General features: G+C 40.6%; 1 pseudogene across 1 annotated transcript in view; it reads right to left on the bottom strand.

Moving 5' to 3' along the window:
- Positions 1-7,487: 7,487 nt before the first annotated feature.
- The window catches only part of LOC149174944 (protein ROOT HAIR DEFECTIVE 3-like), a 238,494-nt pseudogene continuing 222,443 nt past the window's right edge, over positions 7,488-23,538 (bottom strand). Inside the window, exons 17-19 of the transcript XR_016257955.1 lie at positions 8,247-8,371; positions 7,786-8,038; positions 7,488-7,695 (exon numbers count right to left, since the gene is read on the bottom strand). The product of XR_016257955.1 is annotated as a protein ROOT HAIR DEFECTIVE 3-like (transcript). The remainder of the gene's footprint in view (positions 7,696-7,785; positions 8,039-8,246; positions 8,372-23,538) is intronic.

The following is a 23,538-nucleotide window of genomic DNA, read 5'->3' as shown; positions in this document are numbered from 1 at the left end:
TGTTGATTTGGACTAGCATCGGATGTGCTTTAGCCATGAAAATTGGTGGAGAGGCTAAAGCACATGAGATCTCCAAGACCCAGAAATGGTTTGGGCAAATTCTAACCGGTTTGGGAGATATTAAAATAATTAAAATTTTTAATGGAGTTATTAAGTCTAAAAGGAAAAATAAAATATTAATGGGTATTAATATAAAATTGGGTTAGAAGGTTCCCAAAATCATGGATCAAGCCAAATCTAATCTTAGTCGTTGATAGGAGATTTAATCTCGGTCGTTGATGGACCAACGAGAAAAGTATAAGAGGAGGCTTGAGGGTCAGTTGGAGAACACACTGAGGGAGACCAGTCAGTTCGATTTCTAGAGCGGAGTTAGTTGAGAAATTCGAACTAGTGGTCTGGAAAGCAGCAGGAGGCAACAAGTACGGAACAGAGAATCGGGAACAACGTAGAGCCTCTCAGGCAGACGCAGAGCCTCTTAGGCAAACGCTGAGACAACAGACTGCGCAGCCACTGGAGGGCCTGCGTGGGTGACGCAGAGAGGCCCAGTGCTGACACAGAGAGGCAAGGGCTGACGCAGAGGGTCTGGGAGCTATGCAGAGGTCAGCGAATATTTTTCTATGTAGTGTAAGCCAGTTTGGCACCCAGTTGTACTAAAGAATTGATGAATAATAAAATCCTCCCTTGTTGCACCGATTTTCCCACATTGGGTTTTTCTGGGGATTGAATGTTGTGTCGATGTGTTAATTCTTGTGCATGCGTTTGTTTCTGTATTATGATGTGATATTTGCAGCAGAATTTATTTTAATGTTTACTGAAGGATTTTCATAAATAACTTATTGGGAAATAAGTAGGTAAAATAAATCAGTTGTTGCAGTCATAGAATTTTCACATCATCAAGATGGACTTCTAGGGTTGGAGACAGCTAGGTCACATGAGCAGGTTTACTCTATCAACCGGCCCAAAGGCTTCTGAAGGGGTTTTATGGGATTTTGAGGAGTTTTATGGGATCCAATGGCATTGGCTTGGCACTTTCCATCATCTGCACAACTTGCCTTTTGTTCCATTGCATTCCAACAACCTTTGGAAAAAGGGTTTATTAATGAGCCTAACTCGATTAATTACACTTAAAGTGGCATTCCAGCTGGTATACTTGACGGAACACCTTAATGTAATAGCTTGTTGGAACCGGAACGCAAAGATCTCTATGACGAGATGGTGGGAAGTGACCTTCAATGGTCTGAGGAGAAATGGTGGCTGATTTACCATTTCCCGAATTGAAAATGTATTTTAATTAAAATAAAAAAGAGGGAAAAAGTATTAAGTGATTAAAATAATAATAAAATAAAGGATTCTAGAGGGATCCATCAAATCCATAAAAGAGGAGGAGGAGACCATTTAGGGATATCTTGGAATTGAGTGTCTTTCTTGTGGAGAGGTTTGTAGAACCAAGAGTTCCCAGCATCAGCAATAGCCCCATGACAGAAACCCTCCGGTGATTCAGTGAGTGGGCAAGTAACCAACTCTCCCCTCGGTGAATTCATCCAAAATTCACAAGAGAGCCTAGCAATTGCATTTCAGTTTAGTTTTGGAGGTTCATGCAACATTGCAGAAGATTCTTGAGGCCAGCTTTTCATCTCAACTATATTGGTTGTATTAGCATGTAAAACTTAATTTATCTATTATAATAAAGCTGAGATTATTTCTGCTCATTGTATTATTGAATTGAAGCACTCTCTATGTTATATTTTAAATGGCTATGTTCTATTAAATCAATGAATTTTTTTTATATGAAGTGTTTTTTTAAGTTAAATTTTGAGAATCTGCCAAATTTTCAATTAGGGATATTACAAGAAGTCACCAATGAAAGTTGAGAAGTGCTTGAACCTAGAGATATAAGAAGCATGCAAACCACACAAATCACTATGAACAAGTTGCAAGGGGGGCCAACCCTACCAAGAGGCACATTTGTCAAAATTGTCCCAATGATGTTTGCCAAAAGAACACAATTGGCACAAACAATACATTTTGACTACATAGTTCTTGCAAAGAGCGATAGTTTAGATGACCAAATTGCTCATGCCAAAGTTTGTTCAAGCCATCGCTATGAGCAATAAAAACTAATGGAAAAGATGATGACCAAAAATGCCAAATTTGTACAACTTCAACCTGATACTATCATAACCAATTATAGTTTCTAGGACATGCTTAGGATCTTTCAAATCTTTGATTACAACTTGATGAGGTGAAAACTCTATTGTTTTACATTCTGCTAAATGGGTTATTCATACATTGATAAAAGATTGCTAGACAGACCTGGAACACAAAATACATCACTAAAATGTTCATCATCTAGCTAAATTATTCCAAACCCCACAACCAACATCTTAGAACTCAGAGTTAGTGACTTATGAACTAGGTTTTTGACTTGAAATCAGATTGCCCCAGAGTCAATGTCTCATTTTTCAAAAAAAATATATAAACTAATTAAAATTTTAATAAAAAGATATTGTTTTTAAGATTCCAAATCATTAAAGACAAACTATGCAAAGTTTGCTCTTATATATACCATGTAAGGGTGAATACATCAAAAATGGCACCGAGTGCAATACATATCAGCAACAAAATGCATAATCAAAGAGACTTTAAATGACCTCTAGAGTCCAAAAACCATGTTATATGCTATTGGTCTGCTACAAATCATTGAATCTTGATACTTGATAACACATGATCACTCATGAATCTCGTCACCACCACTACAAATGGGATCATCAGTAAGAGCTACAAATCTAATTTAGAGTCTTTAGACTACTTAGGAACCTCTACAACCTCAATAGTTGTGGTAATAGTAGTAGACCCAAGCAGAAACACGAGTTGTCCAAGTTCCACAACTAGTGCTTGCATGTGCCATGATTGGTGATTTACTTCTTTCAGCCCATGGTTTGACTACTAGATTTGCATTGGGTTCAACCTCCCCACCCCCCACCTTACAAAACTCCATGACATCAACATCAATATCACCCAACACAAGGGGACCTATATCACGTCTTTTGTTAGGCATTTGGAGGCATTTGAGTTAAAGGTTATATTGCACAAAAATGAGATCATTTAACCATTTTCGTTCCAAATGCTTTCTTTCCTTCATGTGAATCCACTCAAAAATAGCCCAATTGTTCTCAGACCCACTTGAAGTTTGATTGAGGACACTAACTACAAACTTTTGTAGTTGAGGACATTGGTCGCCAAATAAGTGCCACCAATCTATTGCTAGATCGCTACTCAAAAACACAGCACTACTGTAGTACTTAGGGGCTCACAAAAGCTCACAAAGTGAGGCAAATAAGAGGGGTTAGTGTTGAGAAATCTAGGGCAGCAAGATTAGGTGTGATTTCTCTAAACTTGATAATTGCTTGTGATGTTCTTTTACTTTAGCTTGTTGTACTTATAATTTGCTTCTTCTTATCTTGATTATTATGGTGTTCTTATCATCAAATAGCTACCATAGACATGAAGATCAGCAGAACAAATGGACACAAGATGTAGCCTGTTAGCCAGGGCCGAAACCTCTCCTAGAGAGGAAAACCCACAAGAAATCCTTCTCTTCTTATAGAATCTTCAAATGACGAATACCAAGAAAGAGCTCTCCAAGATCAAGTGCTTCCATTGTGGGGAGATGGGTCATTATGCGACCCAGTGCCCAAGGAAGAAGAGTAAGGGAGAGTCTTCCGAGACTAAGGCAGCGCCAACACGGGCAGAGAAGGAAGTTTTCACAGACGATGACTGTGCCATGAGTGCGCACATGCCACTTGAGCGGAAGTGGGGAGACATCGAGCTGTAGTCAGGCGGACTACAGGCGATGAGGGGCAGGATCCTTGAGGTACCCAGCCTCTTGGATTAGACCTTGCTACGAGAGCCCTAACGAGGAGTAGCAGGACTTGCTGAGTGGGTAGAGACAGATGTGAATGGAGCAGCAAAGAGAGCTACAGTGCAGGAGTCCCGAGACAACGCAGAGCTAGCAGGCTACAACAGTGCGAGAGGCACAGGAGTGTTGTACCAGTGCAGAAAGGCATAGAGAGGTGTGCAACGCTGAGAGATGCAGGAGAGTTGTTGCAGCAGTACAGAGGTCGGAGAGGGAGCACTTGTCAGCGGCAAAGGGAGCTTCAGCCTCAGTGGGTGTCTCTAGCCCAACAGAGAGGTCAGTTGGAGGATCAGTTACTTACTTCTCAGTCACTGAGTTGCAGTGCAGCAGTGGGTAGCACGATGCAACATGATGAGAGAAGGTGCAGTGCAGATGCAGTGCTAGGAGAAAGGACCAACAGCAACACGGATGCAGACGGAGATGTCGTACAGATGCAGTAGTGGCAGTGGCAGAACCATGGGCAGCAGTACAGGAGGCAACAGTAGAGAGGATGGTGGGTAGGAAGGCCTAGCATTATCACAGGTACCGATGCTGGATGATCAGAGTAATACTCAGTGAGGAGGGAGTGTTGATTTGGGGTAGCATCAGATGTGCTCTAGCCACGAAATTTGGTGGAGAGGTTGGGGCACATGAGATCTCCAATACCCAGAAAGGGTTTGGGCAGATTCTCAACAGATCAGGAGATATTAAAATAATTAATATTTTTAATAGAGTCCCTATGTCTAAACTTAGGGAAAATAAAATATTATAATGTGTATTAATATGAATCTGTGTTAGAGTGGTCCAAAAGACATGGATCAAGCCAGATCTAATCTTAGCCGTTGATTAGGGACTTAATCTCGACCGTTGAGATGTCAACAGGAAAAGTATAAAAGGAGGCTTAAGGGACACTTGGAGAGTATACCAGATGATCAGTGATTCTGTTCTCTAGAGTGGGGCTTGCTAAAAGAGATAGAATCAGTGATCGAGAGAGCAGCTGAGGGGCATTGAGTACAAAGAAACAGAGAAGGCAAAGATTGTGTCAAAAGAGTAGCGTAGCAGCCAAGAAGGGTGACACAGAGCCAGCAAAGGCTCACGCAAGGCCACACAGACGCAGCCAAGCGCTGCGCAGAGCACCAGAGGGGCCAGCGCAGCTGACGCAGAGGCTCCTAAAGCTGACGCAGAGCCTCTTGGGGCTGACACAGGGCCAGCATGAGACAGAGAGGGGCTGACGTAGTCCAATTTGGGCAGACGCTGGAGTTGCAAAGCAGTTTTGTGTTGAGGAGCTGCCAGAATTTTTTGGGGTTTTAGCCAGGAGATTTCTCTCAAACTGTGAGGTATAGCTGCTAAGGAAATTCTCTGTTAGGTAGGCCAGTTTCAGCACCCAGATTGTACTCTGATATTGCTTAATAACAAAACCCTCAGATCGCTGCACCGGTTTTCCCACATTGGGTTTTTCCAGGGACATTGGTACAAAAATAATGGTGTCATGTGGTGTCTTTGTTCTTGTTTTTTTTAGTTGCTAATCTGTAATATGTTGAGCATGCACTGGTGTTTATTTTCAGTATTTACTTTGTAAATAACTTGTTAAAGGAAAATAACAAGTAGGTAGGAATAAATCAGAAAAAGTGCATGAAGGGTTTCTAAACTAAGTAAACATAGAAACTTCAATAGAGTTCAGTCAGTGAGAGAATCAGACCATTTCTGAGCTGGTGTGCGTCGAAGTCCCAGCTCAAGGGACGAATTCCTTCCCTTTCTTCGACGAAGGGATATCTTCTAATAATTGGGACAACATCTGGTTGTTGGGAGACCAGATTTATCTCAGTTTAAGGGCCGCATTCACCTCAAGCTGAGTGTACTCCTGTTAAAAGCCCAGGCCCGAGATTCTTCTAGTGTGTGGAACGTATTGAGGGCTTCCATTGACATTATACAGGTCGTGTTACCTCTGCCTGTGTGTAGGAGTTGGTATAGCTCTGTTACCTGTTCGTGCATCATCATTTATCAGCATGAGATTATCTCAGATTTGTTAGAGAAGCCTTGGATGAGTTTGCAGTGGAAAGAGACAGCAGTTCTAGAGCTTTCCTCCTCCCTTCACACAGGGATTTTGTATAAGGGACAAGTCTATTGCAGCCTTGAAATTTCACTTTGCATTCTAGGTTCCTTTTATCTCAACTGTTGTATCTTTATGGCTGAATATATGTAAAGTCTGTCCATTCACAAATCTGATATTAGTCATTTATATCAGTTTCTTATACAATTATGGTTCAGTATATTTATCAGTCCAGCGTGTTAAATGTCCTTTATTTCCATTATGCATAATTGCTTGGTAATGAATAACTAAAAGAACACCTACAGCACTTGAGGGGTTGACATAATTCATGAAAAATTGCCCGTGTAATTTACCTGAGTCAAGTAAACCAAAAGATACACCTACAGCAGTGTGCACAACGTGTTTGACAAAATCCCTCACTGGACAATTTACCTGAGTCAAGTAAACCAAAAGATACACCTACAGCAGTGTGCACTGTGCACAACGTGTTTGACAAAATCCCTCACTGGACAATTTCACTAAAGCTCAGAAAACCTCAGAGGATACTTGGAATTCAGCCAGACGGTATATTTCAGATAGTGTTGATCCTTTGTTGATTAATCATTGTTGGACTGTTTCTTCTAGTTGTTATATGATATTGCATGCCACATCATTGAAAATCTATCAAACCCTCACATATAAAAGCTCTCTAATTTACTCAATTGGTCTAAGGATAGAGTGTTTTAACTTTGGTGAACAATATATTAGCCCTCCTGGGTTCGCTAGTACCCTATAAAAACCATTAGACCTCTCCACCATATTGAACCCTTCTTATTGAATACCCTTTAGGTGATTTGCATATACAGAAGCCTCTCTTGTGGTTTACTTACTAATATATAGCTGAAGAAAGGCTACTATGGTAATAGTGGTGGCTGATCTCTTGTTGCCACAAGGCCTGGATCTGCCTAGTGAGGCTTCGTACTAGACCAGCTAGATTTTGCAGTAACATTGCCCAAGCATTTCCACACAAATCCATTAACTTTGTGTGTTTCCACACTTGTGGGTGGCCCCAAAGGAACATTTTTCTCTGTTCTCCACATTTTCTCTACTTTTGCAAGTCAGAAAAGTGTAGGACAGCAATATAATTTTCCATTTTCAGCAACTTACCAAGAGGTAACTCAAAGAAAATCACTTTCAAATGGGTAAGAGTGTCTGCCAATCAACTTTATACTATTTATGGAGTTATTTTTCGAGGTTAAAAGTGATATTCTGCTTGCTGGTCTGCATTATTTCTATATTTAATTTAACTTACATTATTAGCAAAATTAAAACAATCAGCTCCTACTTTCAAGTTTCACCTAGATATCATAGTTAAGTATTGGTCTACTCATCTTATATGAAGTGTTTTGTGCATATAGTAGGGAAGTCTCACATAGACATTTCTAGGGGTTGGGATGAAAGAGTGGGGACTTATGCCAAGGTGTCAATGGGCACTTGTCTTATGTGGTACCACCTTCTGCCTCTTCAGGACCTTGACAAGACCACTAAACCAGTCGATAACAGACCTCACTGGCATTGCTAAAAAAGTCTCCCAGTGTTAAGCTCAATAATAACACAAAATATGTAGTAATTCACTTTAGCAAAAAGCAACATCAAGCCAAACAGTATCATTACCGCAGAACGAGCATCCTTTGTAATAGCTCGAATATCTACTTTCCCATTCCAGAGTCTTGGCATCGATTCATTATCATGACTGAAGACAATTGAAAACCTGCAATACATGACCAGGAAAATCGAACAGCTTAACCACATTAAAATGCATAAAATTCTAAAACAGCATACAAATAAATAAAACAATTACCTGTCCTTCATGCGAATAAGCACTTTCCCAGCTTCTTCCCTGGCCTTCTTCTCCACAACACTTCTTCCATAATCTTTAAGACTTTCAATCATCTCATTGGAAGTCTCATCATCAATCTCAAATCCAGCAATTTCAGATTTAAAATTTAATACTGCTCTCTCTGTCTCATTTTTCAGAAGTTTTGCCAAGTGTCAGGAGATGCAGACTCAAGAAAAGATGCCACCGCTTCAGCGAGTGCTTTAGTAAGTTGTGTCTAAAATACACAAAATAAAACCATGTCACTAAATGTCAATACAAGATCACAAATCAATAGCAGCAACATTTCAGGGATGTGCAACTTTCAAATCAAGAAAGATGAAGAATATTCAAATCCAAGAAATTTAAGCATATGCCATGTTAGCTTATACATCTTATCCAAAAAAACTAGGAGTAAAAAGCAACGTATTATAGGGTGCTTTTACCTCAGATTTACTTCTAATATCAGACAATTGAGTAGCACATAGAGATGCCACATAAGCATCAATCTCTTGCTTAAGTTTCTCCCGAGATTTGGATGGGTCCCAAGATGCTTGTTCAATTTTTGCATCTGCAAATAAATGTAACATCAGAAACTCAAAATAGCAATCCAACTGTAATGGTTCAAAAGTGTGTAATGTTTAGCGACAGATTGAGGTGATGAGGTGTCTAAACCATCAAAAAGAACTTAGGGTGCTATTATGCTATATAAAAATGTATCGAGGTATGATTAACTTGAGAGATCTATATTCTAAAGCATCATTAATGAATGCTATCCTTTATTTTATACCATGTTGACCTTTATATCTCTCATGTGTATTTGTACATCTAAAATCCAAATGTTACGCTAACATGGCTAATAAATATGAAAAATGTATATTTGGAATTTTGGATCAATAGCTAAACATGACTCGGTGAACAATGTATCAAGGCCAGGTAATAAGAGTACAAATTAGACTCAGTAAAAACATAGAAATCAAAAAAATCCAATATTGCAAAAAGTTTCACCCAAAACATCACCAAGTCAAACTCTCCAGGGTTAGAAGATTCATGAGTTACTAGTAAAACCTGCCAAGTCCATGTTTGACACGGCACTATCAAGTTTTTTCTCCGGCATATCCAATTTTTTGGCACCAATCTAAGTACAACTAGTGAGTATGAGTCATACCCGGCAAATCATGCCACTAATAATAGGATCTCTACCTCGTGATAAGATTTACATAAACCAGATGATAAAGTTGGAGAACACATCGGGCTCAACCATCTAAATGCTAAAAGATGGAACCGAACTCCACAGGGAAAATACTATTATGTAAAATTAATTAGGGTAATTTTAGGTTGATTAAGACAAAAGGGTACAATCATAAGATCATGCCCTTTCACGAAAGGGTACCCATGGCAATATATAAGACATGGACCTTCAGTGCAAACCATCATCCTTCAATAATTAATAAAATATATATGTATGTTTGTTATTTACTATCTGTATACTCCATCTAGTATTAGAGTGGGTTCAATCCTCTGGCCCGGCTCATCATGGCACTGTCCGATTAGCCAGTCACGGTTGGTTGCTTTCGTTCTCTATTCTTCGCCAACTTGCAGTCCACTGTCGTGCAATAGCTTCATTCATTCGTGGTGCTACGTTGTTGCACCAACAATTTCTGACACCGTTCTGGACCTCCGTGATTTCGCCTAGTCATTGCACTCACCTTGTTTTCGCTTCCCTATTCCTTCGTTCCTCTCAACAGTTGTGACCAGCTTCCATTCTCAGATGCCTTGCTGACCGCATCTCTGTCTCCCTCAATTTCCCTTGACTTACATCCGACAGTCCACACCCGTTCACCGTGTCATGTCTTCATATCCACTGTCAGTTTCTACTCTCTGTACCCAAATGGCATAGACTTTAGACCTTGCCCCAAGCCGCTAATTCATTCACTCACACACCTTCCCAACAAATTGTCACATCTTTCAACCCCACCATTCACTTTTTGTAATTAACTTTATGTTATATGTAGTAACATAGGTTTTTAAATCATAAAGTCATATATATAAGTTTAAACTAAATTATATATATTTGAATTAAAAAGTTAAAAATAATATATATATATATATATATATATATATATTAAAAACAAAAAACATTATAGTAAAAAATAAATAAATAAATTAGAGTCGAGTTAAAAAAAAGTTAAGCTGGATAAGTATACTCCACCTCATACACGCTCAATGTCTTCATCAATGCCGATGGTTGATTTTAATAAAATATTGATAGATCTTGAGACTAAGGATACCGCACATGGTGAAAAAATCAAGGATCTCCATGATACAACAAAGAAAATAGAGAGTTACCTCGAGCAGAACCATTACAAATTTAAAAAGGATCATGCAATCCTTTCAAATAAGGTAGATCTAATGTTGATTTGGGGTAGCATCGGATGTGCTCTAAGTCTCAAATTTTGCAGGGAGGCTTGGGCACAGGTATTCCAAAAAACCCAGAAAGCGTTTAGAGAAATTCTACCCAGAAGTGATTTTATTAAAATAATTAATATTTTTTATGGGGTTCCTAAGTCTAAACTTAGGAAAATTAAAATATTAATGGGTATTAATCTAATAAGGGGTGAAACTTCTAGAAAAAGCCATGGATCAAGACAAATTGATTTGAGCCTTTGATTATATTTTAATCTAGGTCTTTGGTTGTCCAACGAGAAGATATAAGAAGGGGCTTGATGGTCATTTCAAAAACACACAGAGAGATAGAGAGGAATTGATTTTCTGAAGTGAGAAGTTCTCAGGAGGAAAAATCGATTGAAGTAATCTCTTGCAGTTGAGGGGCAGGGATAGCAGCTTCCGGAGAGAGATATTCTCAGCGGGAGATACATCAACAGAGAGAGGCAGTAAGTGATCCAGAGGCTTTGACGCAGGGCCAGAAGGGCCACGCAGAAGTGATGTAGAGGCAAAGAGAGAAAGTCAAAAATCAAATCAAAGGGTCAGTTTCAGCAGCCGGAAGCTGGGGTGTGAGACCGGGAGGCTGAGAGCAGTGACTCTAGGCTTCTGATCGAATTCCCAGCTGGGTAACACAGTGCTTGAAAGGGTTGACACTAGGACAGCGTAGAGGAAGAGCAAAGCTAGCGCAGTGTCTGCTAGGGGCATCTCATCTAGTAGCCGGAACAGCCGGGACTTTTCTCAGTGATTGTCTGAGGTAAAACTCACAAAGCTTCTACCAGTATTTCTCTCTATAACTGAATAACCCTATGAGGTACTCAGTGATGTATAGAGATTTTTCTACTGCATAATAATAAAACCTCAGAGCTGCTAGACCAGTTTTCCCACATTGGGTTTTCTCCAAGGACTATTTGTCCAAAAATAAATGTCCTATGTGTTGTATTTTTCTTTCTTGCTTAGTATTCTATTTCCGCATATATATAAATTAAGTGAAGGCTACAAATGTATTTACTTCGAAATTTACCGTAGAAGACAGTAAATAACTTGCATGATTTAATCAAGTAGGAGAAGTAACATCATTTCGCTGCAGTAGGGATTTCGACTTAGGAATTTTCACATCGTATCAGAGGAAGTGCAGGTGAGACAAGAAAAGCAGAACCAGAAACCCCAACGTTGAGCAGAAGGGGAAATCGAAAAATTGCAAGAGGCAACAAGTCGAAACCCAGAGGGTTTGCGCAGTTCTAGCCAGAGGATCGAAAATTCGAGGTAGTCTCTCTCACCGAGTGAGTTGACAAAGAGAAAGAGCTTCCAATTCGAATTTTGCCGTGGCAGAGGGAGCAACGTTGAGCCTCAATGTGAGGAGCAGTTGGTGGACGCAGATTTTTCAGTAGGCAACTTTGCCGAGCTGAAAAGACATCAGAAGAAAGAAGCAACGAAGCATAGTAAGGGAATACTTCCTCAGTGATTTCTTGCCGAGGAAATCAGCATTTCTCAATTGTTGAGCAGTAGAGGAGCAGCAACTTACCAGTGCCATTAGGGAGGGCGTAAGTCAACTTAGGATCTACGCAGTAGGGAGAAAGAGAGAGCAATTCGACAGTTTTCGAAGGAGATGGCAACCAGTGGCTTGAGGGATCAGGACAAGTTGGACGGGGCTTCCAACTATGCCATTTGGAAGGCTAGGATGATATTCCTACTAGATGAGCATGCCCTCAAGATGTACGTTGATAATGTGGTGGTTGAACCTGCGGATGCAGATCCACTGAAAAAGTACAAAGCTGAGATGGCTAAGGCAAAGAGGATGATCCTGGATGGAGTCAAGGATCATGTGGTGTGCCATGTTGCAAGCAAAGGGACCGTTAAGGAGATGTGGTATGCCTTGGCCACATTGTATCAGGGATCTTCCAAGCAACAGAAGATGTAATTAGCGCAGAACCTGAGATCTGCTCAGATGCAGAAGGGGGAGCAAGTGGATTCGTTCCTTACAAAACTAAAGGAGACCCATCATGAGTTGTCAACTGCGGGACGCACTCTTCAAGACTCAGAATTAGTGAGATTGGCTCTAAACTCCATCTTAGATGATTGGCAGATCTTTGTCCAAAGTATCCTGGGCAGGGCAAGATTTCCAAATTGGGACGAGATGTAGGCAGCTCTGAAACAAGAAGAGCTAAGGAGAGACCTGCTCAAGGTGAAACTTGACGGGAACAGGAGCAGCAGTGGGTCGAAGCCCAAAGTGGAGGAAGAGGATAATGCAGCCCTTGCATCGAAGGGACAGTTGGGACAACAGTGACGTAAAAAGGACGTCCCCAAGGTGAAGTGCTTCAGATGTTGCGATATTGGCCACTATGCATCCCAGTGTTCTTTGAAGAAAAAGGACAAGGATGAGAAGCATGATCGAAAGTTGTAGCCACAAAGATCGACGAAGAGGAGTTCACCATGACAGCCGAGATACCTCCAGAAGGGAGGTGGGCTGATATAGAGCTTGTTGATTTTGGGTAGCATTATATGTGCTCTAGCCATGAAATTTGGTGGAGAGGCTAAGGCACATGAGATCTCCAAGACCCAGAAATCATTTGGAGAAATTCCACCCGAATGAAAAGATATTAAAATAATTAATATTTTATATGGTTTCCTAAGTCTAAACTTTGGAAAATAAAAATATTAATGTGTGTTAATATAATATGGGTGAGAAAGTTCTAAGTGATGAGAATCAAGCCAGTTCTAATCTTGGTCGTTGATTAGGGACTTAATCTCGGTCGTTGAATCATCAACAAAAAAAGTATAAGAAGAGGCTTGAAGGTCAGATGGAGACACACCAAGTTGATCAGTCAATTCAATTTTCTGGGGCAAGGTTTGCTGAGAAATCGAGTTAGTGATCTGTTGTAGCGAGGGGCAGTTTGGTAGGAGGCCAATAGTACATATCAAAGAGGCAGAGGAAGTGCCAAAGAGACAACGCAGAGCCTAGGAAGGCTGACACAAAGGCAGCAAGGGCTGACGCAGAGGTTAAAGAGGCCAACGCAGAGGACGCAGAGGGCCAAGAGGTTGACACAGAAGCCGCAGACGCTGACGCAGGCATCGTAGAGAATTGCAGAGCTAACGTTGAGTTGAAGAGGTTGCACTAAGGTGATTTCGTGGGCCAGACTACGAGCAAATCAGCTAATGCAGACCCGTAGGAGGATGATGCAGTCCCTAGAGGGTGACGCAGTTCCAAAAGATAGCTTGGAGCAGCCTTCATTGTCCAGCTAAGGAAGAGTAGAAGTTGTTCTGGAGCCAATCATCCAGTTGCTGATTAGCCAGAATATCTGTCTCCAGAGAAAGGTACATTTGTCGAGGATAATCTTTGAATGGTGAGCCATTTCTGGCACCATAGTTGTATTTAGAAAACTGCATAATAATAAAACCCCCATATCTGTTGCATCGGTTTTCTCGCACTGGGTTTTTCTAGGGAAGATTGTCCAAAAATAATGGTCCCTTATGTTGTCTCAATTTATTTCAATTGTTGATCTGCATGTTTGTGAAGGCTACAATTGTGTTTATTTCAATATTTATGCATATAAATAACTTGTTAATGTAAAGAATAAGTAGGAGATAATAAACTAGATATTGCAGTAGGGGTTTTTGATGTGTTAAATTCAGGAATTTTCACATGGTATCAGAGCAATTGCAGATCACAGGAGGATTGAAGATGCCGACAGAACAAATCTAAAAAATTTGTAGCAGAAGCAGTTGTCCCAAGAGACAGCATTGTTCCAAAGCTGAACTGACAAGAGAAGAGGTGACACAGTGCTTAGAGGGTGACGAGAAGCTCACACAGAGCCTGCGTCAACTTTTCGAGCCAAGGGAAGGGCCAGTGCAAAGGCAGAAGAGGCTCACGCAGAGGCACCTAATCCTACTCAGCCAAGTAGGATTGACGCAGTTGGCCGAAGGAGCAGATTTCAGCCTTCACCGTGATTGCATAGAGCCTGAAGGGCTCAGATTCTTCAGTTTCCGAGGCTAAGGGCGCTGTACAAATTGTGATTTGAGGAGTTGGTGGGACGTTGTTTCTCTCTGAGCAAAATAGTGTCTAAGGAGACAGAACCAATGTAGAGGGAAGCACTACCTCAATGGATTTCTACCCAAGAGATCCAGATCCGAGTTGCGGTGGGAAAGGAGGATTGGAGAGGAGTGGTTCAACAATTGGCCGGAGGATTTCTAGGTGGGAAGTCGAGACTCAGAGGGAGTCTACAAGAGGAACAAAGATGGCAGTGAACGGATTAAGGGATCAAGATAGATTGGACGGGGCTTCCAATTTTGTCGACTGGAAGGCCAAGATCCTGGCAATCCTGGATAAACATCGCATCAAGGACTATGCCTTGAAAACCATAGCTATCCCAATTGACCCAACTACTAATGAGAAGTATGAGGAGGCCGAGGCGAAGGCGAAATGCACGATCCTAGACAGGGTCAAAGATCATGTCATACCATATATTGCTGAGAAGAACACAGCAAGGCAGATGCGGGAGGCCCTGACCACCTTATACCAGGGCTCTTCTGTGCAGCGGAAGATCCTGTTGGAGAATCAACTGAGGTCATATCAAATGTAGAAAGGAGAGGAGATAGATCACTTCCTACTCAGGTTGCAAGGAATTTGCGACCAACTTACTTCCATGGGTCTACACTAGATCCAGAGTTTATGGTCAGGACTGCTTAGAATGCAGTCTCCAAGGACTAGGAGACGTTTGTCCAAAGCATCTTGGGCAGAGCAACTCTCCCCATTTAGGAAGAGATGCGAGAAGCTCTTCGACAGGAAGAGATCAAGAGGTTTACCAAGGTGGGGAGTAGTGGTAAGGGAGTTCAAGTAAAGAAAGTGGAGGAGGAGGATGCGGCTCTAGCATCTGCGGGACAACAAGGGAAGAGGAAGAAGAAGGACATCTCCAAGGTCAAGTGCTTCAATTGTGGGGAGATGCGATATTATTCATCTCAGTGCCCCGGGAAGAAAGGCAAGGGAGAAGCTTCTAATTCCAAGGAAGCTCCAACTAAGGCGAAGAAGGATGTCGAGACTGATGACGATTGTGCCATGAGTGGTCATGCGCCTCTAGAGAAGAGGTGGGGAGACATCGAGTTGTAGTCAGGAGGACTACATGTTAAGCATAGGATCCTTGAGGTGCCCAAACTCTTGGATCACATCCGGCTATTGGAGCCCGTAAAGACAATAGCAGGATGACAAGTGTTGGGTGGAGCAATGTGTGATGGAGCGGCAAGGCAGTGCTAGAGTGCAGAAGTCTGTAGCAGCACAGTGGAGGTTGCTGCAATGCGAGAGCCACAGAAGAGGTTGCAACAGTGCAGTGGTAGCAGAGGGAGCACAAGATAGCAGCAGAGCTGGCTTCAGCATCACGAGGCTTCCAGACTAACCAGGATGTCAATGTTCGAGTGAATTCAGTTACTTACTTCTCGGTAACTGAGTTGCAGTGCAGCAATTAGGAGTGGCAGTGCTATGGGCAACATGATGCAGCGTGTTGAGAGGGAGTTGCAGTACAAATGTAGCAGTGGTAGTGGTAGTGTCATGGGCAACAGTACAGGAAGCAGCAGTGCAGTGGATGTGAGACAGCAGGCCAAGCATCAGCACAGAGAATCGATGCGGTAGATTCGTGTGATGCTTCTATGGTGAGCATTGCTAGAGCACATTCCTCGCCAAGAGGAAGTGTTGATTTTGGATAGCATCAAATGTGCTCTAGCCATCAAATTTGGTGAAGAGGCTAAGGCACATCAGATTTCCAAGACCCAGAAATCGTTTGGAGAAATTCCACGCAAATGAAGAGATATTAAAATAATTAATATTTTTAATGGGTTCCTAAGTCTAAACTTAGGAAAATAGAAATATTAATGTGTATTAATATGATATGGGTGAGAAAGTACTAAGTGACGACGATCAAGCCAGTTCTAATCTTCGCCGTTGATTAGGGGCTTAATCTCGACCGTTGAATCGTCAATAGGAAAAGTATAAGAGGAGGCTTGAAGGTCAGTTGGAGACGCACCAAGTTGATCAGTCAATTCGATTTTCTAGGGCATGGTTTCTAAGAAATCGAGTTAGTGATCTATTGCAGCGAGGGGCAGTTCGGCAGGAGGCCGAGAATACATATCAGAGAGGCAGAGAAAGTGCCAAAGAAACAGCGCAGAGCCTAGGAAGGCTGACGCAGAGGCAGCAAAGGCTGATGCAGAGGCAGCAAGGGTTGACGCAGAGGCAACAAGGGTTGACGCAGAGGCAACAAGGGTTGACGCAGACGCTAAAGAGGCCAGCGCAGAGAACGCATAGGGCCAAGAGGCTAACACAGAAGTCACAGAGGCTTATGCAGGCATCGCAAAGAGCTACAGAGCTGACACTGAGTAAAAGAGGCTGCACTGAGGTGATTTCCTGGGCCAAACTAGGTGTTGATCAGCTGACGCAGATCCGTACGAGGGTGACGCAATTCCAAAAGATAGCTTGGAGCAGCTTTCATTATCCAGCGAAAGAACAGTAGAAGTTGTTGTAGGGCCAATCATCTAGTTGTTGATTAGCTGAAATATCTGTCTTTGGAGAAAGGTACTTCTGCCGAGGATAATCTCTGAAGGGTGAGCCATTTCCGGCACCCTAGTTGTATTCAGAAAACTGCATAATAATAAAATCCTCATATATGTTGCACCAGTTTTCCCGCATTGGGCTTTTTCGGGGACAATTGTGCAAAATTAACGGTGTCTCTTGTGTTGTCTCAATTTATTTCAGTGGTTGATCTATATGTTTGTGAAGGCTGCAACAGTGTTTATTTCGATATTTACGCATATAAATAACTTGTTAATGTAAAGAACAAGTAGGAGATAATAAACCAGATATTGCAGTAGGGGTTTCTAATGTGTTAAATTTAGAAATTTTCACAGAGCTATAGTCGGGAGGACCACAGATGGGCAGGATCCTTGAGGAGCCCACCTCTTGGATCATCACCTTGCTACAAGAGCCCATAATCAGGAGTAGCGAGATGGTGGTGTTTCAGTTGGTGCCATGGAATGTTGATTCGACAGATGAAGTGGCTAGGAGAGCCAAAGACTGAGCATCGCAGAGCAAAGAGGCAGCAATGCAAGGAAGCACAATGCAGAGCTTCAGCAGCACAGTAGCTTCAGAGGCAGAGTGGGACTAGCAACATTTAGGATTTCAGCACCGAGGAGTATCCACTGGATACTTATCTAGTTTTGGGTGTTTTCAGTTGCTTCTCTCAGCAACTAAGTTGCAGTGCAGATGCAGTGTTTGCAGTGGCAATGCTAGTAGCATAGCAGATGCAACATTTCAAAGGGAGTTGCAGTGCAAATGTAGCATTGGCAGTGGCAATGTCAAAGACAGCAGTATAGTGGTAGCAGCAGCGCAATGGTTGATGGACAACATGTCAGGTATCAGTAGCACAAAGACGGTGCTTTAGAGTCAGAGCACTATGCAGAGAGGCAGTGTATTGCTAGAGCACATTCCTCGCTAAAAGGGAGTGTTGATTTGGGGTAGCATCGGATGTGCTCTAAGTCTCAAATTTTGCAAAGAGGCTTGGGCACAGATATTCCAAAGAACCCAGAAAGCATTTTGGGAAATTCCACCCAGAAGTGATTTTATTAAAATAACTAATATTTTTAATGGGGTTCCTAAGTCTAAACTTAGGAAAATTAAGATATTAATGCGTATTAATCTAATCAGGGGTGAAACTTCTAGAAAAATCCATGGATCAAGTCAAATCGATCTGAACCTTTGATTATGTTTTAATGTAGGCCATTGGTTGTCCAACAGGAAGATATAAGAAGGGGTTTGAGGGTCATTTGGAAAACCCACAGAGAGAGAGAGAAAACAATTTTCTGAAGTGAGAGTTCTCAAGAGGAAAAATCGATTGAAGGAATCTCTTGCAGTTGAGGGGCAGGGATAGTAGCTTCCGGAGAGAGATATTCTCAGCCGGAGATACATCAACAGAGAGAGGCAGTAAGTCATCCAAAGGCCTTGACGCAAAGGCTGACGCAGGGCCAAAAGGGCCACGCAAAAGTGACGGAGAGGCAGAGAGCGAAAGTCAAAAATTAGAGAAGGGGGTCAATTTCAACAGCCGAAAGTCAGGGTGTGAGACCGGGAGTTTGAGAGCAGTGACTTTGGGCTTCTGACCGAATTCCCAGCTAGGTGACACATTGCCTGAAAGGGTTGACGTTGGGACAGCGTAGAGGCAGCGCAAAGCTAGCGCAATGCCTGCCAGGGCATCTCATCCAGTAGCCGGAACAGTCAAGACTTTTCTCAGTGATTGTGTGAGGTAAAACTCACAAAGCTTCTATGCATATTTCTCTTTGTAACTGAATAACCCTGTGAGGTATTCAGTGATGTATTCAAATTTTTCTACTACATAATAATAAACCCTCGGAGTTGTTGCACCAATTTTCCCACATTGGGTCTTTCCGGGGAATATTTGTACAAAAATAATTGTGTCCTATGTGTTGTATTTTTCTTTCTTGTTCAGTGTTTTCTTTCCACATATATATAAATTAAGTGAAGGTTGCAGATGTATTTACTTCGAAATTTATAGCAGAAGTCAGTGAATAACTTGCATGATTTAATCAAGTAGGAGAAGTAACATCAGTTTGTTGCAGTAGGGATTCCGGCTTAGGAATTTTCACATATAAATCATAATCAAGCAATGGTGATGTTGACCTATATTTGTGACAAGTTGAAGATTACACCCAATCAAATACCCCAGAATAATGAAGCTGCTCAACATCCAAATTCTTTGGCTACATCAAACTCATCAGATTCACATCAGACCCTTGAGTCTCCAAAAGCATCTTCCATACCTAATCAACAAAATAATAACACGAATTTTCAAAATATGCAACTCTGGAATCGATACTCAAATATGCAGTTGTCGAATCAATACCCTTTCTTCAATCCACCAATTGCTACATATCAACGAAGAGCAAAACTTGAGCTCTCCAAATTTGATAGTAATGAGAAAAGTTGTGTTGCATGGTTCAATAAAGTATAAGGAATAATGCGAGATTTACGGTATTGACAATGATGATGAAAAGATTAGGCATGCATCCATGAAAATGGAAGGCGAAGCATATAATTGGTATATGTGGTGGAAAAAGACAACACTTGCTATCAGTTGGAAAAAATTCAAAAATGCATTCTTTAAGAGGTTCCAAGGTGTCAAGGAAGAAGAGTTCTTCTCAGCACTCACTAGACTGCAACAAAAAGGAGATGTGGACGAATACACTAGAGAATGGGAAACTTTAGCTACACGAGTACCTGGATTATCAGAAACTCGTCTCATTCAATCATACATCACGGGACTTAAACCCCATCTCTAGGCTAAGCTTGAGCTTCATGACATCACTTCTATAGAAGAAGCATGACAGAAAGCAAAAGTTGTTGAAAAAAAGGACGAAAAGATGCAGTGGCCAAAAGTTGAAAGAGTATATTCGAGACGAAGATTTCCCCAAACTGCAAACACGAATAATACAAAATATGTTCCACCACATCTTCGTGAAGGAGACAAAACTAATTTGGAAATGCAAAGAATGAAAGAAGGCAAGTGCAAACGTTGTTGCGAAAAATGGGACCGTTAATAGATGTGCTAAGGGAAAAGAAGCCAAGAACCAGTATAAGTGTGAAGCAACTAATGATTCAGACAGTGAAGAATCAGATGTAGAAGAAATCGAAGATTCTCCACAATTTTCTCCAAAACCAGATGACGAGAATAGTCCGCAAGTGTCATTACTGACCATGACAGGTATATCTCAGCCCCAGACATTAAAATTAAAAGGACATATCAAAAAGAGAAACGTAATGGTTCTAATCGATATCGGTAGCACCCACAACTTTTTGGACTCAACTATGGCGAAAAGGATCAACATTTTCACATTTCCTATGCCCAACATGAAGGTTATGGTAGCTGACGGTAAGAAAATTGAAAAAGAAGGGAAATGCCATAAAGTCAAATTACAGATTCAAGACTATAATCTAGAATCTTCGTTCTACATTGTACCATTAGGAGGAGTTGATGTGGTCCTAGGGATCCAATGGCTACAAATCCTAGGCACTTACTCTGCCAATCATCAAAAGCAATTTATAAAATTTAAATGGAAAGGGCAAAAATACAAGTTATATGGGTTCCAACCACCTGAGAATCAAATTTTATCATCCCATATGATGAAAATGATTCAGAGGGGAGCACTAGCTTATTTAGTGCAGTGTCATCAATTAGAAATGCTAACTTCAAATATGATTAATGAAGAGTCACCTAAAGTTCAAGAACTAATTCAAAAGCACAAGAAGGTGTTTCAAGACCTTCCAATGAAGTTGCCTCCTAAAAGAAAAATCGAGCATACAATCGAAGTCAAATCAAGATCAAATCCCATCAACATCAAACCATATCGATATCCACATCATCAAAATTCAAAATTGAGAGATTAGTATGGGATCTTTTAAAATGTGGCATTATCGCAAAAAGTAGAAGTCCATATGTTGCTCCAGTTGTATTAGTTCGAAAAAAAGATGGATCGTTTAGGCTATGCGTAGATTACCGAGGGCTAAACAAGATAACGATTAAGAACAAGTTTCCAATTCCGTTTATCGATGAAATGCTGGATGAACTACATGGAGCTAAATACTTCTCAAAATTAGATTTGAGATCAGGGTACTACCAAATAAGGATAAGGTTGGAAGACATAGCAAAAATTGTGTTCCATACACATGAAGGTCACTATGAGTTTAAGGTAATGCCTTTTGGTCTAACTAATGCTCCAACAACATTCCAAGCCACCATGAATGAGATATTCCATCCATATCTAAGGAAGTTTGTGTTAGTGTTCTTCGATGATATTCTAATTTATAGTAAAACATGGAAGGAGCATCTACAACATTTAGAGCAAGTTCTCACTGTATTAGAAGAGCATCAATTTTATGCCAAGAAATCCAAGTGCACTTTCAGGAAAGAGGAAGTAGAGTATCTCGGACATATAATATCCAAGGAGTAAAAGTAGATCCTAGTAAAATCAAGGCTATAAGAGAGTGGCCCAAACCAATTAACATATCCAAGTTAAGGGGTTTCTTAGGGTTAACTGGATATTATCGAAGGTTTATTAAAAACTATGCCCATGTAACTACTCCTCTGACAAACCTTCTAAAGAAAAATTCATTTCGTTGGGATGAGGAAGCAGAAAAGTGTTTCAAAGACTTAAAAGAAATTATGTCTAAAGCACTTGTATTAGCAACTCCAGATTTTTCAAAACCATTTATAATCGAATGTGATGCTTCAGGTTTTGGTATAGGAGCAGTATTGATGCAAGATGGTCATCCAATAGCTTTCGAAAGCAGGAACTCAATAAGCGAGAATGTCTTAAGTCTACATACAACAAAGAAATGCTCGCTATTATGCACGCACTAGCCAAGTGGAGGCAACATATTTTGCGAAGTAAGTTCTCCATATCAACAGACCATAATAGTCTCCAGTACCTCCTCCAACAAAAAATGCTCTCTAAAGAACAACAAAAGTGGATTGAAAAAATTGTTGCTTTTAACATGGATATATTACATAAAAAGGGTAAAGACAATGTAGTGGTAGATGCTCTTTCCATAAAAGATGAAGAAACATCCTTGTTTGCAGTCTCAACTATAATCCCATAATGGCTTAATGAAATCCGAAGTGAGTATGCAAAAGATCCAGAAACAAGTGCTATAATCAATAACTTCCCTCAAAATTCGAAATTTGAATGGAAAAACGATATTTTGTGGTGCATGGGAAGGATTTACCTAAGTCCAAGTTCCAAATTTAAAGTCAGGGTTCTCAAAGACTCCCATGATTCACTGTCAGCCGGACATGTAGGTTTCTTTAAAACCTCTATAATGCACGTCAATCATTTTTCTGGAAAGGAATGAATAATGATATTCAAAGATATGTAGCAGAATGCGATCAATGTCAACGAAATAAAAGTGAAAACATTATGACCCCAGGTCTTCTCCACCCTTTAAATATCCCAAATAAAAAATGGGAAGAAATATCAACAGATTTTGTTGAAGGGTTACCCATGTCAAACAGAAAAGATAAAATTCTTGTAGTAATAGACAAACTCACAAAGTATGCACACTTCTTAGGAATGAAGATATCAGATTCAACAAAAGAGATCATCGAGATATTTTGCAAGAATGTCTATAGATTACATGGATTTCCTAAAGTTATTGTTAGTGACAGAGATGCCAAGTTTAAAAGGAATTTTTGGAAAGAGCTTTTTAAGCGTATTGGGACATACCTCAATATGAGTTCTGCATATCACCCTCAATACGCAGTCAGACAGAAACTGTCAGTAAGTTCTTAGAAGCTTACCTTCGTTGTTATGCAGCAAACAAATAAAATAAGTGGGCTAAGTGGTTACATCTCGCTAAATAGTGGTACAATTCAACTTATCACACCTCCACAAAGATGCCCCATTTCAAGCTCTGTACGGATATGAACCTCCTAAATGGAAGGATTTTGGCCATTTCCGAGACAAAAGTTCTGACTGGTTAAGGAGCAATTAGAAAAAATCCAAAAAGTTTTTCAAACATTAAAAACTATTGCAAGAAATCGAATGAAGAAGCAAGTCGACCGACACAAAACAAAGAGAGAATTTGAAGTTGGAGAATGGGTATTTGTTAAACTTCCTCCTTACAAGCAATTATCCCTAAAACAAAAATGAAAAAACAATATGGCGCCAAAGTTTTATGGACCATATCAAATTAACAAAAAGATTAGCCAAGTAGCATACAGCTTAAGCCTCTCAGATAACAGTCGAGTTCACAATGTTTTCCATGCATCTTGTCTTGAAAAGGCATTGGGCAAACACCAATCAGCACAGACAATGCTTCCGATATTAGATGATGAAGGCAAGTTCATCTTAGAACCAGAAGGAATTGTTACCACACGGGAAAGGAAGTTACTATCTCAAGTAATTAAAGAATACCTAATCAAGTGGAATAATTTGCCAGAAGAAGAAGCCTCTTGGGAAACAGAAATCTTTCGCCAAAAACACTCGATGTTACGTATGCTTTGAGTGCAAAGCATCAAAAGGAGGGCAATGTTATGTAAAAATAAATTAGGGTAATTTTAGGTTGATTAAGACAAAAGGGCACGATCATAAGATCATGCCCTTTCCAAAAAGGGTACCCATGGCAGTATATAAGCCAGGGACCTTCAGTGTCAACCAGCATCCTTAAATAATTAATAAAATATATATGTATGTCTATTATTTACTGAGTCTGTATACTCCAAATACTGAAAGTCGGCATTATCTTAGGCA

The sequence above is a fragment of the Pinus tabuliformis genome, chromosome 4_1 (genome assembly GCF_031772625.1).
Source record: "Pinus tabuliformis cultivar Carrire ecotype Pingquan chromosome 4_1, CPIR1, whole genome shotgun sequence".
Lineage (NCBI taxonomy): Eukaryota > Viridiplantae > Streptophyta > Pinopsida > Pinales > Pinaceae > Pinus > Pinus tabuliformis.
This window is presented reverse-complemented; position numbering and strand designations above follow the sequence as displayed.